This window comes from Wolffia australiana, chromosome 6 (genome assembly GCF_029677425.1).
Source record: "Wolffia australiana isolate 7733 chromosome 6, ASM2967742v1".
NCBI classification, from domain to species: Eukaryota; Viridiplantae; Streptophyta; class Magnoliopsida; order Alismatales; family Araceae; genus Wolffia; species Wolffia australiana.
Genome location: NC_135840.1, coordinates 11,846,833 through 11,860,112, shown reverse-complemented (window position 1 = coordinate 11,860,112; position 13,280 = coordinate 11,846,833).

Here is a 13,280-nt window from a genome sequence, read left to right as displayed (position 1 = left end):
ACCATTCATCAAAACGGGAAGCAATTCCCGAAGTCGAGCTCAATGTAACAGTGACGGTGTGTTCCTCGACCGTCAGCCAGGATCCAAGGTGGCCCAGGCGGAGGGCGGACGAAGGTCAGCAATTTGCAGTCCACGGCTCCCGTATGCTAAGAAGGTCACCTGCGGGGTCAAATTATTCTGTAGTCGACGGATGTTTCCAGGAGGTCAGCATCTCGGGGAAGACTTCCCTCCCCCCCATCGGCGCTTCAACGTATCCAGATTCGTCGATCGGGATCTCGATTCCCAGCTCTACGACCAGGCAAGAGCCTCTTACACGTTGAATTTGTGTCGGGGGCGGTGGTGACAAAAGATTGCAAGTGGTAAAGGGCACAAAATTACGTCGTTGACCACGTATTCCTCACACGGGCAGGATCCACTGACGTAACATCTAATGGAAATATATGTGGCCGGCAAGCCAATCACACATTCCACATCTCATTCCATGTTCACTAATACAACATATTCATTATAGTGCACGTGTGATGCTAATAATGAAGTCCATGAATACATGATCGGACTTAGTGAATTATGATGAGATCATAATACGGAGATCATAATTCTTTAAACATGTTTTATAAAAATTCCTATTCAAAGGATACTCGAGAAGGACATCAACGTATCCAAGATAGAATATCACTATCTAGCATCACTCATATGATGAGTATGGCCAGTCCCGTAGCCATTAGTGTGGATACACTAAGGATAGATAGTGGGTGCTCTTTAGTGGAAAGAGTTCACTGAATTGATCCGTACGAATCCCTGAATGGTATTATATCGAACTGTCAATCAGGTTGATTCACGTCACGGTTGTGTAAGTGGTCCTTAGACCTGAGACACCAAAGACGTCTTGTGGACAGACGGTTGTACTTTGGCGATGTCCAACGAGTCTCTAATCATGCGATTCTAAATGGTCTTAGTTCGGGTACATCACGAAGTTTACGAAGACAATTGAGTGGTCAAGATGAGACACCAAAGACGTCTTGTGGACAGTCGGTTGTACTTTGGCGATGGCCAACGAGTCTCTAATCATGGGATTCTAAATAGTTCGGGTACATCAAGAAGTTCACGAAGACGATTGAGTGGTCAAGATGGGATCGTCCACCTTCGGTATAAGAGGTGACAGCTCAAGGAAGATGATGTTATGAAGTCCTTGGCCAAGGCAGTGAAATATCGAAGAAAAGTTCTCCGATGATTTCCGAATGCATTAGTACTAACTCGGATGACCGATTAGGGTTTGACCATACCCTAAGTCATCCAAGGAGCATCAAGTGGATGAGGGATTATCCATACACGGTAACTGATGACGAACAGATTCCATGAGTGAGTCAATACACACTCCTTTGTATCTTCTAGGACATGAGGTGTAGCTTGGCACCCCGCGTGTCGAAGACTCGACCTATCGATTGGGCTAAATTGATATGACATTAATTAATCTATATGCTGATATGGTTAATTAATTTGGAAGGCCAATAAAGGTTATTGGGCCACTGGAGTCGTTAACTAGACTCATACATGGGCCTAGAGGGTCACACGCAAATGGTCTTTTGGACATCGAAAGATATACTTAAGTTTTGTGGGTTTTTATAAAAAATACCCACTTAGTATAAATAGGGGAAGGCCTTGAATGAAATTCACCAAGGCCAGAATTGTTCAGGGGCCTTTCCCCTTCTTCTCCACTCTCCCTACTCCCCTCTCCATGCCGGATGCGATCGGAACGGCGTAACGACGCCGATGGAGAAAGAATGGGGCTTGTCAACGAGGAGGAGATCCGATGTGCTAAGGATCACGTGGATACGTCTAGAGGCTGCACACGTGAGCAGCTCGACTCGGCTCTCTCCGGGATCCAAGAAATCACGGTTGCGATCCGTGGAAAGGTACTTCGTTTAATGGTTTTGTTGATATCGTGCTATTCGTTCAAGTCTTCCGTTGCGAATCATTTTCATTTATTCATCCATGTCAAGGCCTCTAGAACCCAACAACATCTTGGATGTGGGGTTGATGAACCCACCGATCTCTAGCACGGTCACCGTTTCACCCAGAATTCTACCCGGCTGGAAAGGCACCGGTTCACTAATATGCTGAAAGGGGGCAACGGCCGTTCCGACCAATTCTTCGTGGCCGATGGAAACTCCAACAATAGAAATTGGGGAAAATTTTGAGCAGCGACGGAATTGGCGGGAATGTGGATGATGGAAACCCCACAGGACAATTAGAGAAGGGTGGAGGGGGGGAGATCTTCCCTTCCTCCTTCCTTGGCGTCCTGTCCAGCCCCCTTGGCCTTCTCTTCTTCCTCCCCCTTTTCAGATTCCTCGTTGGAGGGGGGATGAGACCAGAAAAACAGCGTAAAATTCTTCTTATTCTTGTTCCTGGTCTGAGAACCTAGGGCGCCCCCCTCTTCCCTTATAAAGGGGAAGAGGTCAAATTGGGCCCCCTAAGTGGGTCAACAAGGGGGGGAAATAGAGTCCATTAGGGGGCCTTTATATAATGGGCCCCCTCATTACAAAATAAGGGGAAAATGAAAATAAAAAGAAAATAAGAAGAAAAAAAAGACCACAAGGGAGGGGGGTCCAAAATGGCTAAGGACCCCTTCCCAAATACGACAAAAACACGGACACAGGTTCGTCGCAGGGCGAGGAAAAGAGGGCAAATACGAAGAAAACACGAGACACGACTAGGAAAATGAAGAAAATCAAAATGCGATATTTTGAGCATCTTCACCCGATTCTCGATGATGGTGGCGGGCAGCACAGACGACGTCGTCTATGATCCTTGATGGCGTGCACCATCAGTAAGTAAACATGTTTTAAAAATGGATACTCAAGATCATCACATTATTTCGAAAGAATAACACAGTGATCATACTTGTATGATACATTTGACTGATATTAGGGTTGTATTTCTAGAGACATTCTGGACAGCAAGTGGGTAATTGATAATCACAAATTAAGTGTAAATTTTTATACTAATTTCATGCACTTTATGTGTTTATTCTAATTAAAATTATCATAAATCCGTGTCATTAAAGTTAAAATTGATTTTTATATTTTTAGGACAAAGTTCAAATATTTCCTATATTTTATGTATTTTAACATAATTTCCTGACATAAATAAACACATTTTTCATAAATAACATATTTTTATTAGTCATAAATTATAAATATAAAATCAGTTAATTTTTTTAAGGTCTTATTTATGAGCTAATTTTTATACTAATTTAATGTATTTTATGTGTTTATTCTAATTGAAATTATCATAAATCCGTGTCATTAAAGTCTAAAATGATTTTTATATTTTTTGAATGAAGTTAAAATATTTCCTATATTTTATGTGTTTTAACATAATTTACGGACATAAATAAACACATTTTTAATAAATAACATATTTTTATAATTCATAAATTATAAATTTAAACTGAGTTAAAAAAACTGTGAGATCTTACTGATGAGCTCAAAATTATTCGGTTGTGGATTTGAGTTTAATCAATGAACCCTTAGCAAAGTTACGGGGCGTCTCCATAGGGAATGGATCTTAGGTAATCACTCTCTCAAGATAGTGATTTTGAGAGGACAGAAAGGAATATGTATAGGATAAGAGATATTGTAAAGATGAAGATGGTGAGATGAGATGAGGGGATCTAGGTGTTCGATGAAGACATCACCATTAATGTAGAAGAATTAATTAATGTAACGTGGATATGGTGGATGAAAATGAGGGAGAGAGATGGGCAAAGACGTGATGAGAAGATGTAGAAGATGAATACGATATGAGGTGGAGGAAAAGTGGATTAGGGTTTAAGAAAAGAGGAAAAGTATGGGAGGAAATTGTGATGGTGTAGGTGATGGATGACAATGAACGATCATGGATGATGGTGGATAGTGATGATGAAATGGATATGATTCGACTAGGTGAATGTGTTGAAGATATATAAATGTAAGGAAAGGGGCTAACCTTATGTCCCTATGATCTTTTGGGATCAAAGCATATTCCTAAAGCATATCAGCTTTTTCAAGCGCTTAAGACACCAAGAACACCCTTGATGGACCTTCAAAACCTTACTTTCTTTCATTTGGCCTCTCTAAGAGGAAGTGAGTTAAAAGATTTAAAAAAAAATATTGAGGCCTCAATTTATACATCCAAAAATATGGATGGATAGAGGACAAAAAGATGAAGCTACCTTCAAAAGTTCAGCTCGATCAAAGTTTTATATAGTCAGATAACAAGCCTTGAAGTTGGGCAGCTCTTGGTTATTGATTTAATCCAAAGATTTTTCACTCCTCATCCTCGTCAGCATTGTCATGTTAGTTTTAGGGTTTTTTCATCATCAAGGTGTTAAATGCAATCACTGGTTCATATTTGCATGTGTCATCCTTGATCGACGGCTTCCGTTACACACTGATGTCGCCTCTTGAAATGAGACAAAATAAATCTTAACATTATATTAATATACACATATTAAAAAGAAGAGGGTGTGCGATGTGGCAGTGCATCAATGAGCACTATGTCAGCACATTTAAATAAAACAAATCAACAAAACGTTGGGTTCTACATACCTTTGATATGGATGATCCAATCCAAAAGATCCGCAACAGAAGACTTGAACAGAATCGTAACGTCATCAATAAAGCATGAACCTGTGCACGGATCACATCCATGATTTATTGGATCCCGGAGTGAGGTGAGTCAAGATTCTCAAGTGTGCGCCCTCTAGACGTATCAACAATATCCTCGGCACATAGAATCTTCTCCTTCACCCTTGCAAACTCTGTTCACCCTCCGCCACCATCGTGACATCGTCGTTCACCCTCAGCACATTTGTTCACTCTTGCAATCTCCGATCACATCGTGAGTGGAGACGAGGTGTGGGGAGAAGGGAGAAGAAGGTAAAGGCCCCTGAACAATTCTGGCATGGGTGAATTTTGTTCAATGCCTTCCCCAATTTATACTAAGTGGGTATTTTTCATGAAAAACCCTAAAACTTAAGTATATCTGTGGACGTCCAAAAAACCATTTGCGTGTGACCCTCTAGGCCCATGTACCAGTCTAGTTAATGACTCTAGTGGTCCAATAACCTTTATTGGCCTTCCAGATTAATTAACAATATAGATTAATTAATCTCAGATCGATTTAACCCAATCGATAGTTTGAGTCTCCGACACGCAGGGTGCCAAGCTACACCTCGTGCTTTGAAGATACAAAGGAGTTCGTATCAACTCACTCATGGAACCTGTTTGTCATTGGTTACCGTATATGTATAGTCCCTCCTCCACTTGATGCTCTTAGGATGCATTAGGGTATGATCAACTGTCAAACCCTAATCGATCGTCCAAGTTAGTATTGATGCATTTGGAAATCATCGGAGAACTCTTCTTCGATATTTCACTGCCTTGGCCAAGGACTTCATCGCATCATCTTCCTTGATTTGTCACCTCTTATACCAAAGGTGGATGATCTCATCTTGACCACTCAATCGTCTTCGTGAACTTCTTGATGTACCAGAACTAAGATCATTTAGAATCCCATGATTAGAGACACGTTGGCCATAGTCAAAGTACAACCGTCCGTCCACAAGACGTCTTTGGTGTCTCAGGTCTACGGACCACTTACACAACCGTGACGTGAATCAACCTGATTGACAGTTTGGTATAATACCATTCAGGGATTCGTACGGATCAATTCAGTGAACTCTTTCCACTAAAGAACACCCACTATCTATCCTTAGTGTCTCCACACTAATGGATACGGGACCAGCCATATTCATCATATTAGTGAGGCTAGATAGTCTTATTCTATCTGTGTACTTTGATGTCCTTCTCGTGTATCCTTCAAATAGGAATATTTAGAACACGTGCTTAAAGACTAGTGATCTCCGTATTACGATCTCATCATAATTAACTAAGTCAGATCATATATACATGGACTTCATTATAAGCATCACACGTGCACTTTAATGAATATGTTGTATTAGTGAACATGGAACGAGATGTGGAATGTGTGATTGGCTTGCCGTCCACATATATTTTCATCACTATTTCATCTTGGTACTTTGGCGCCCTTCTCAAGTATCCTTCGAATAGGAGTATTTAGAACACATGCTTAAAGACGAGTGATCTTCATATTACGATCTCATCATAACTCATTAAGTCTGATCATGTATTAATGGATTTCATTATAAGCATCATCCGTGCACTATAATTAATATGTTCTACTAATGAACATGGAACGAGATATCCAATGTGTGATTGCCTTGTTAACCACATATATTCCCACCACAAATCACTCGCGCACCTCCTATCTCGTAACACATCGATCCCACCACTATTTTTGACCAGTCAAATGATTAAAAAATACTTACTTTAAAATGCCAGTCTCGATCCAAGGGTAATTTTTTTTACAACAAAAAGTATTTCTTTTCATTGGGCCATGTCATCTTGCAATTAAAAAAATTGGAGGGAAAATTCGTTATAATTTGAACCCTTTCAAAGAAATTAAAATGCTATTTTCTCCAGATTTCTTCATGAATCTATTGTGAAGGGGGTGACCACCAACTAGTCTTATTAAAGTGCCTAGACTCATAAATGGAGGTTTGAGTTTTCAACCCTCACTCATTATTCTTTCATGATAAATTCTACATAGGTATGATGAGAAATTTATATGATGAGGAATTTATTTGTTGAAATGATATTTGTGTTGGGAATTTTGGGGCTTGGATCAACATGATCCAAAATCGATTGCTCAATGGAATATCAAATCAAAGACATCTAAAATCCAAGACATAAGAAAACCAAAATCATCACGTTTACACACTTCAATTATTTTATTTATCGGTTCCTCGAGTGAGCATCTTCAATACCTTCAAGGGTCTAGACTAAAGACTTATCTACCTTCAGAGGTCTTGAGAGCGATGAATCTTTTGGTCCTTTTTGTGAGCTCTGATGCTGGAAATATGATTTCCACTTCATCTAGTCTCCACTAGAAGCAATACTCAAGGAAGAGGAATAGAAAGAGGGGGAAACTCAAGCTAAGTAGCATCGATATCAAATTAGGGTGTCCCGTCTATTCATACTATATGGAAAAAATTGTAAAAGTTGTAAGGAAATTTTCACAAAGCCCTTGTCCTAAAAAATTTAATAATAATCCCCAAACTTTCACTATATCCACCAATGTTTATAAACCTTAATCGGTTGTCTCTTTAGGCCCATGTATCATTCTAGTTAATAAATTCAATGTCCCGATAACCTTTATTGGGCTGACCTTATTAATTAATAAATCACATGTACATTGGTTATTCAAGTATTGATTTTACCCAATTGATTGGGTAAGTTACCGATCAAGGGGTGTCAAGCTACACTTGTTGCCAAAGTGGAGTATATCAACTCTCTCATGGAAACCTTATTGTGGTCATTTATCGTGCATCTATAATCATTCATCGGTGTGATACTCCCAAAGTGGTGGAAACATATGTGGCTGACAAGCCAAATCACACGTTCCATGTCTCTTTCCATGTTCATTAATACAATGTATTAAGTAGATGCTTATAATGATTTCTATGAATACATGATGATGGAGAGCAACTTTTCAGGATCGCCGTCACGTCGTCAAAGCCATCATCATCGTCACTGACAATCCGCCGACTCTTGCGCCTCACGACTGGCATGCCAAGGCTATGGTGAAGAAATCCAGGTTTAACATCCCGCGTGAGAAGCACGACCGCGCCTTCAACTGAATCGAATCTCTCGCCAGCTCATGCTCATTTCATTCACCAAATTATCATGTTTTCATTTTCATCGTCTGTATCGTTATGTTTTTGTCGTGTACGTATCCCCATATCCATCTGTATTGTTTATTTTTTTGTCATTTTAATTTACCTAGTTTCTCTATTTATGTTGTAAAAGGGGGTCACTTAATGGACCTCCCTTATTGGACTCTTAGTAAGGGGCCCATCATGGCCCTATATAAGGTCATGATGGGCACCAATTCTCATCAGATCTGGAATTTCTTTGTTGGCAGTTACTCCTCGTTTCAGATCTCACCAGGAACAAGGAGAAGGAAAAGAGGAGGAAGAAGAAGAAGAGGAGGAAGGACAGGAAAGAGGAAGAAGAGGACGAAGGACAGGAAAGAGGAAACAGAAAAGAGAAGGGGAAAGGGAAGAGGAAACAATGCCATCTACCACCGCCGCCCATTGGAACACCGCCTGTGAGTCTGCATCGCTGGCCTCGCGGATGCCGAGCCATCGGTGCCGATAACGCCTTGTACTGCTCTAGAGTGCACCGCCTTCCCCCCCTCAACACGTTGGGTTGCACTGGCGGTCTCTGCGTACACCGAGCTATTGCTTCGCGTGCGACCCGCATGAGTTGATGACCAATAAAGACCAGTGTGGCCGCTCGATCAAAATCGAGTTTTGATTCTGCGTCCTAGTTAGGTCGACGATCGACCTGCATCAATGCATGCGTGACATGGTTACCATCGCCAAGAATCCGGCGCCAATGGTTTGATACCTTCCCCCCAAAGCCACCTCTCTGCCCGGCTGTCCGCACGGCACCTCGACATATTCTGTCACTCGCACGAGGAAAATGCTCCATCCCGACACGAGGAAATGCTCCACCCCAGCAACGAGTCTCTGTCGTACGTGTGCTAGTGCACCTTTGCATCGGAGTCCCTCCTTCGCTAGTCCACACGTGATGACCACTCGTCGCTATCGCTCACTCATCGGTCACTCCTACGTGCCTCACACGCATGGCAGCCCACAAACCGGTGTTCTCTGCTTCGACCTATCGACCACCGTGTGAAGATAACGACCGTGTGATGTCGGCATTGTGGTCGACGTTCAGCGCTGTGCGACTAGACTTGTCGCGCAGATCGGGCGACAGCTTGTGGTCACACTTGTCGATGGTCACCCATTGTGCTGCTCCTGCAGATACGCCAATGCCCATAGCTAAATCCACGACATAGACCTGCCGGTCGTAACAGTTGTCGAGTTGTTGATCGCCTATTGCGATGCTACTACGTTGGCTCATTTGGTCACCGTGGTAACCCATGCCCGTGCCCGCGCCACGTCTATGGCGCCGGCACTCAAGCTGCTTATCTATTTTACGTTCCTCCTCCTTGGCCTCGTCTCCCTCCTGTGTAATGCTCCAGTACTGCCCCTCCACTGCCTGTCAAGTGACATCATGCTCATCTCCGGCATCCCTCCACCGTTTCTACCCGCACCGGTCCTGGCATTGACAAAGATGTCGATGACGAACGCTGCCACCAACGTGGAATGTCGTTCCCCTTGCTCGCCAGTTAAATTACATCTTTCAGTATATCTTTCGACTGCACTCCACTGCGCTCGGGTTAGATAGGGTGAGAGAAAACTATGAGTTGAGTGTTCTCCTAAGAACAGGTCAAGCCCGTCCGTTACATGTGAGCTCCTATGGAAGTATTCCGTTCGGCACCGTAGTCGCCATCATCACTCCGACGAGGGCTGAAAGGTCACCGTCATCATCACCGGAGCTCGAAACTCGGCGAATTCCCACAAGTTGAACCTGCGCGTATACTCATCTAGGATTTCATTGCATCAAGTAGTTACATTCTTCTTAGTGAATTACCCATCGGACGAAGACATCGACGACGTCCAACATCATATTGGAATCAGAGGATTTCAGATGATCGTTTCGATACCCGTCTGGATGACAACGCCATCGACATCCGGCGTCATCTTGGTATCAAAGCATCATCTCGATACCTGTCCAAACGAGGACATCGTCGACGTTCGGCATCACATGATCTGGCTTAGTGAACTTTGATGAGATCATAATACAAAGGTCACTGGCCTTTAAGCATGTGTTCTATTGATACTGGATAAGGACACCAAAGTATATAGATAAAAAGCACTATCAAGTCCCACACATATAATGAGTATGACTGGTCTTGTAGTCATTAGTGTGTAGACAGTAAAGATAGATAGTGGGTGTTCTTTAGGAGAAAGAGTTCACTGAATTTATTTGTATAAACCCCTAAATTATGCCAAAATGTGTCAGTGGCTCCTATACCTAAGACATCAAATATTTCCTGTGGACAGACGTTTGCACTTTTACTATGACCTATGATTTCCTAATCATGGAAGTATAAATACTCTTAGTTGGGGGTCAACAAGAAGTTTACAAACATAATCAAGTGGTCAAGATGGGATCATTTGCACTCAGTATAAGAGGAGAGTGCTCAAGGGAGATGATGTGATGAAGTCATTGGCCAAGGTAGTGGAATATCATTAAAGAGTTTTCCGATGATTTCAGAATGCATCAGTTCTCCGATGACTTATTCATATTTGACCATTGACCATACCCCAAGTCATCCTTGGAGTGTCAAGAGGATGAGGGACTATATGTACATGTTTAACGATGATAGAAAGGGTCCATGATTGAATTGATGTACACTCCTTAATATCTTCTAGAGCACAAAATGTACCTTGGCACCCCATGGGTCGTAGGAAACTAAATCTATTGATTGGGTTGAATTGATTCGTCATTAATTGAGGTATAATATGATATAGTTAATTAATTCGAAAGTCCAATAAAAATTATTGGGCTACTAGATTCATCAACTAGAGTGATACATGGGCCTACATGGTCATACGGAAATGGTCTTGAGATGTCAAAATATATACTTAATGTTTGGAGGTTATATGAAAAATATCCAGTTAATGAGAAAAAAAATCCAGTTATATGAAAAAATATATATATAAATAAGGCAATGTCTTGAATGAAATTCATCCAGGCCAAAGTTTTCGAGCACATTTGTTTCTTCTCCCTTCTTCCCTTGACTCTTCTCTTGCGTCGATACAATCAGGACAATGTAGCAATGACAGTGGAGTGTGATTATGACTCATCAGGATGGAGGATAGGATTCGGCATGCCAGGGATCATGTGGATACATAAAGAGCCTACACACTTGGGAAGCTCAATATGTCTCCATTGACGATCCAATAAATCACAGATTGGATTTATGTCCAAGTGATTTCAACTTAATGTTTTTTAATTCAATTTTCATATAGTTCCAAGTCTTTCATTGTGCAAATCACTTTTGATTCATTCAAGTTAGGGTATGGTTAATCTTTTAACCCTAATCAGTCTTTCTATTTATTCTTGATGCATGGAAAAATCATATGAGAATGCATTCTCACATATTTCCTCTATCCAAGAAATGGATTTAACTGCATTATCTTCCTTGAGTCAGTTTCTTCTAATACTGAGGGTAAATGATCCAACTTAACCACACAATCACATTCGTGTATTGTTGCTGCATGCAAGACAGAACGTTTTGGAATCCCCTGATGAGAGACTTGTAGGTTTTGAACATTTTGGATACCAAAGACATCTTGTGGTTAGGTCTAATGGCCACTTATATGACCACGACATGAGTCAACCTAATTAACAATATGTATAATACCATTCAGAGATTCATACAGATCAATTCAATGAACTCTTTCCCAAAAAAGCACTCACTTTTGTCCTTAATTTCGCCACACAAATGGCTACAGAATCTGTCATACTCATCATATCAGTGGGACAAGACAATGCTATTTTATTTGGATACTTAATGTCTTTATAGAGTATCCTTTTGAATGAAAATGTCTTGTTCATAAAATAAGGATCAATGTATTATGATCTAATCATAATTAGTTACTCATTTCATGTATTTATGGAGTTGAAATATAAACATCATGTGTTATATATGTTTTCAATGAAAATCGAACGAGAAGTGGAGTGTACCATTGGCTTGAAGACCACATATATTTCCACATTCATCTCCATGGAGAATTAAGTAATCCTATGATAGAGAAAAAAAATTAAGACCGTAAAGAAAATTAAAATATAGATCACACACACAGTCACCCAATTCTTGTTTATATTTGGCATTATTTATTCATTATATATTTACTGCCATTGTGGAGCAATAATCTATCTCCATCTATAAATTCTACGACATGGATAGTTATTTTTTAAAAATAATTACTGTTAGATAATGAAAAATCTAGAATTAGTCAAACTATTGGGTGTGATTCTTGACGACCCAAAATGCTCAAATTTGGAGGCCTGGATTGTCTCTATATCACATACTCATTTGTCTTGACCATGGATATATAGATACATCCCTTGATTGATGTAAATATCGTCTGTCAACTTCTCTGAAAAAATATATCCTTTATCAATTGGGAGAACGTGGCGCTGACCATGGGTTGGACGAATGGCCAACTTGATAACCAAGGGACAAGTGACAGCACAACGGTAAAGGGTCAGGACCGTGGCTCACTACAGGCAACTGGCGTGAGTGTGGAGATGAGGTGTCATGCTCATTCATAGGATAACGACGTACGAGTAACACAACTCTGCTACAGGCAGGCAACATTTAGGGCTGACAGGGAATAAATGGGTACCTATTGGAATGAGTGTCAATAGGTGAAACCGTTAGAGATACACTAGGAAAATAGTTTAAAAGGCTGCATGCATGGTCTAGGTGACTCAAGCGAAGGTAATTATGTGCTTAATATTTGAATAAATGACTAATTTTACCCAACCAGGATTCACTTAATGGAAATCCAAAACACTAGATAAGAACAACAAGTGGAAGGGTGTATGGTTTATAGCTCACCTAGCATTCCACTTAGACAATAGTGTTTTAACCTTTTGATTTTCATGTATGTTCTTCACCCTACCAGATATCCTAGCCTTGTAATAAACCACATGAATCTAGACCATGGCTCATACCATTAAGAGACATACTCGATCTGTTAATCGAGCCTAACATCAAAACTCATCTTGCTATGATATCAGGTGAGTGATTCCTCAGTATAGTCATTATTAAATTCTTACAAGTGAATGCTACCCCATGACTTAAGATGAGGCAATTTTCTTTTCAGAACCGACATTCTTCTCCCCCCCCCCTCACAACATGCATTATCTCCATAATGCAAAATAAAAAAGGGAAACAAATAAAATTGCATGGATAAATATACAAATATAGATACATATACAGATATAGATACAGATACACACACATGTAGATATAGATTCAGATACACATATAGATACACATAGGAATATATATACACATACAGATATGCATATAGATACATACATATACAGATAACATTCAGATATACATACAGATACAGATACACATACCAATATAAATGCACATACATATATGGATATAGATACATATACAGATAACGTTCAGATATACATACTGATACAGATACA